The 5,000-nt window shown below is 48.0% G+C and overlaps 1 protein-coding gene across 1 annotated transcript in view; it reads left to right on the forward strand.

The window, feature by feature from the left end:
- The window catches only part of LOC308299926 (excitatory amino acid transporter 1-like), a gene marked incomplete at its 3' end in the record, with an annotated part of 26,527 nt that overhangs the window by 17,111 nt on the left and 4,416 nt on the right, over window positions 1-5,000 (forward strand). The gene's annotated exons all lie outside the window — the stretch shown is intronic.

The following is a 5,000-nucleotide window of genomic DNA, read 5'->3' on the forward strand; positions in this document are numbered from 1 at the left end:
TCCTCCAGGTAACTATCACTGTCCTGGGTACATCCTCCAGGTAACTACTATGATCACTGCCCTGGGTACATCCTCCAGGTAACTATCACTGTCCTGTGTACATCCTCCAGGTAACTATCACTGTCCTGGGTACATCCTCCAGGTAACTATCACTGTCCTGGGTTCATCCTCCAGGTAACTATCACTGCCCTGGGTACATCCTCCAGGTAACTATCACTGTCCTGGGTTCATCCTCCAGGTAACTATCACTGTCCTGGGTACATCCTCCAGGTAACTACTATGATCACTGTCCTGGGTACATCCTCCAGGTAACTATCACTGTCCTGTGTACATCCTCCAGGTAACTATCACTGTCCTGGGTACATCCTCCAGGTAACTATCACTGTCCTGGGTTCATCCTCCAGGTAACTATCACTGCCCTGGGTACATCCTCCAGGTAACTATCACTGTCCTGGGTTCATCCTCCAGGTAACTATCACTGTCCTGGGTACATCCTCCAGGTAACTACTATGATCACTGTCCTGGGTACATCCTCCAGGTAACTACTATGATCACTGTCCTGGGTACATCCTCCAGGTAACTATCACTGTCCTGGGTACATCCTCCATGTAACTATCACTGTCCTGGGTACATCCTCCAGGTAACTATCACTGTCCTGGGTACATCCTCCATGTAACTATCACTGTCCTGGGTACATCCTCCAGGTAACTACTATGATCACTGTCCTGGGTACATCCTCCAGGTAACTATCACTGTCCTGGGTACATCCTCCAGGTAACTATCACTGTCCTGGGTACATCCTCCAGGTAACTATCACTGTCCTGGGTACATCCTCCAGGCAATTATCACTGTCCTGGGTACATCCTCCAGGGTAACTATCACTGTCCTGGGTACATCCTCCAGGTAACTACTATGATCACTGCCCTGGGTACATCCTCCAGGTAACTATCACTGTCCTGGGTACATCCTCCAGGTAACTATCACTGTCCTGGGTACATCCTCCATGTAACTATCACTGTCCTGGGTACATCCTCCAGGTAACTATCACTGTCCTGGGTACATCCTCCAGGTAACTATCACTGTCCTGGGTACACCCTCCATGTAACTATCACTGTCCTGGGTACATCCTCCAGGTAACTACTATGATCACTGTCCTGGGTACATCCTCCAGGTAACTATCACTGTCCTGTGTACATCCTCCAGGTAACTATCACTGTCCTGGGTACATCCTCCAGGTAACTATCACTGTCCTGGGTTCATCCTCCAGGTAACTATCACTGCCCTGGGTACATCCTCCAGGTAACTATCACTGTCCTGGGTTCATCCTCCAGGTAACTATCACTGTCCTGGGTACATCCTCCAGGTAACTACTATGATCACTGTCATGGGTACATCCTCCAGGTAACTACTATGATCACTGTCCTGGGTACATCCTCCAGGTAACTATCACTGTCCTGGGTTCATCCTCCAGGTAACTATCACTGTCCTGGGTACATCCTCCAGGTAACTACTATGATCACTGTCCTGGGTACATCCTCCAGGTAACTACTATGATCACTGTCCTGGGTACATCCTCCAGGTAACTATCACTGTCCTGGGTACATCCTCCATGTAACTATCACTGTCCTGGGTACATCCTCCAGGTAACTATCACTGTCCTGGGTACATCCTCCATGTAACTATCACTGTCCTGGGTACATCCTCCAGGTAACTACTATGATCACTGTCCTGGGTACATCCTCCAGGTAACTATCACTGTCCTGGGTACATCCTCCAGGTAACTATCACTGTCCTGGGTACATCCTCCAGGTAACTATCACTGTCCTGGGTACATCCTCCAGGCAATTATCACTGTCCTGGGTACATCCTCCAGGGTAACTATCACTGTCCTGGGTACATCCTCCAGGTAACTACTATGATCACTGCCCTGGGTACATCCTCCAGGTAACTATCACTGTCCTGGGTACATCCTCCAGGTAACTATCACTGTCCTGGGTACATCCTCCATGTAACTATCACTGTCCTGGGTACATCCTCCAGGTAACTATCACTGTCCTGGGTACATCCTCCAGGTAACTATCACTGTCCTGGGTACACCCTCCATGTAACTATCACTGTCCTGGGTACATCCTCCAGGTAACTACTATGATCACTGTCCTGGGTACATCCTCCAGGTAACTATCACTGTCCTGTGTACATCCTCCAGGTAACTATCACTGTCCTGGGTACATCCTCCAGGTAACTATCACTGTCCTGGGTTCATCCTCCAGGTAACTATCACTGCCCTGGGTACATCCTCCAGGTAACTATCACTGTCCTGGGTTCATCCTCCAGGTAACTATCACTGTCCTGGGTACATCCTCCAGGTAACTACTATGATCACTGTCATGGGTACATCCTCCAGGTAACTACTATGATCACTGTCCTGGGTACATCCTCCAGGTAACTATCACTGTCCTGGGTACATCCTCCATGTAACTATCACTGTCCTGGGTACATCCTCCAGGTAACTATCACTGTCCTGGGTACATCCTCCATGTAACTATCACTGTCCTGGGTACATCCTCCAGGTAACTACTATGATCACTGCCCTGGGTACATCCTCCAGGTAACTATCACTGTCCTGGGTACATCCTCCAGGTAACTATCACTGTCCTGGGTACATCCTCCATGTAACTATCACTGTCCTGGGTACATCCTCCAGGTAACTATCACTGTCCTGGGTACATCCTCCAGGTAACTATCACTGTCCTGGGTACACCCTCCATGTAACTATCACTGTCCTGGGTACATCCTCCAGGTAACTATCACTGTCCTGGGTACATCCTCCAGGTAACTATCACTGTCCTGGGTACATCCTCCATGTAACTATCACTGTCCTGGGTACATCCTCCAGGTAACTATCACTGTCCTGGGTACATCCTCCAGGTAACTATCACTGTCCTGGGTACATCCTCCAGGTAACTATCACTGTCCTGGGTACATCCTCCAGGTAACTACTATGATCACTGTCCTGGGTTCATCCTCCAGGTAACTATCACTGTCCTGGGTACATCCTCCAGGTAACTATCACTGTCCTGGGAACATCCTCCAGGTAACTATCACTGTCCTGGGTACATCCTCCAGGTAACTATCACTGTCCTGGGTACATCTTCCAGGTAACTACGGAATGAGCAACACATCCAAATGTGTGGGTAGCGCCCCTCCAAAAATGGTCAAAATGGCCTGGCAGGCCTGCAATACTGTTCTTTTGGTGTTCACCCTTGTTGCTTGGTTCATTGAATGATTGCACTCTCCCACAGTAATAAGGAAAAGAAAAAACAACACACATTGGCCATTTTTACACTTTGTTCATTTAAAGCTCTGTGTCAGGGAAGCCCAAAACGAGAGTAAATGCCAGCAGAACAGTATTACAGGCCATTTTGGTAAATCTTTTGGCCACAGGTTTGGCTGTGTTGCTCATTCCACGAATGCCCGATGCTTACAAGCTGTACGTTGTTGTAAAGGTGACAAATTAATGATAAAAAATTATATAAAACACAATACCGCTTGTTATTATTGAAAGGGAGACATACTGGACTGAATTCAAGTTAACTATTATCTATCTATCTATCTACCTATCTACCTACCTATCTACCTACCTACCTACCTACCTACCTACCTACCTGCCTACCTACCTACCTACCTACCTACATGCCTACCTACCTACCTACCTACCTACCTACCTACCTACCTACCTACCTACCTACCTACCTACTTACCTATCTACCTACCTACCTACCTACCTACCTACCTACCTACCTACCTATCTACCTACCTACCTACCTACCTACCTACCTACCTACCTACCTACTTACCTATCTATCTACCTACCTACCTACCTACCTACCTACCTACCTACCTACCTACCTGCCTACCTACCTGCCTACCTACCTACCTGCCTACCTACCTACCTGCCTACCTACCTGCCTACCTACCTACCTGCCTACCTACCTGCCTACCTACCTGCCTACCTGCCTACCTAACTACCTACCTACCTACCTACTTACCTATCTACTTACCTACCTACCTACCTACCTACCTACCTACCTACTTACCTACTTACCTACCTACCTACCTACCTACCTACCTACCTACACCTACCTACCTACCTACCTACCTACCTACCTACCTACCTACTTACCTACCTGCCTACCTACCTGCCTACCTACCTACTTATCTACCTACCTACCTACTTACCTATCTACCTACCTACCTACCTACCTACCTACTTACCTATCTACCTACCTACCTACTTACCTATCTACCTACCTACCTACCTACCTACCTACCTACCTACCTACTTACCTATCTACCTACCTACCTACCTACCTACCTACCTACCTACTTACCTATCTACCTACCTACCTACCTACCTACCTACCTACCTACCTACTTACCTACCTACCTACCTACCTGCCTACCTGTCTACCTACCTACCTACATGCCTACCTACCTACCTACCTACCTACCTACCTACCTACTTACCTATCTACCTACCTACCTACCTACCTACCTACCTACCTACCTACCTATCTACCTACCTACCTACCTACCTACCTACCTACCTACCTACCTACCTACCTACCTACCTACTTACCTACCTACCTACCTGCCTACCTACCTGCCTACCTACCTACCTGTCTACCTACCTACCTATCTACCTACCTACCTACCTACTTACCTATCTACCTACCTACCTACCTACCTACCTACCTACCTACCTACCTACTTACCTATCTACCTACCTACCTACTTACCTATCTACCTACCTACCTACCTACCTACCTACCTACCTACCTATCTATCTACCTACCTACCTACTTACCTATCTACCTACCTACCTACCTACCTACCTACTTACCTACCTACCTACCTACCTACCTACCTACCTACCTACCTACTTACCTACCTACCTACCTGCCTACCTACCTACCTACCTACCTACCTACCTACCTACC

The sequence above is a fragment of the Nannobrachium achirus genome (genome assembly GCF_963921795.1).
Source record: "Nannobrachium achirus genome assembly, chromosome: 15".
NCBI classification, from domain to species: domain Eukaryota; kingdom Metazoa; phylum Chordata; class Actinopteri; order Myctophiformes; family Myctophidae; genus Nannobrachium; species Nannobrachium achirus.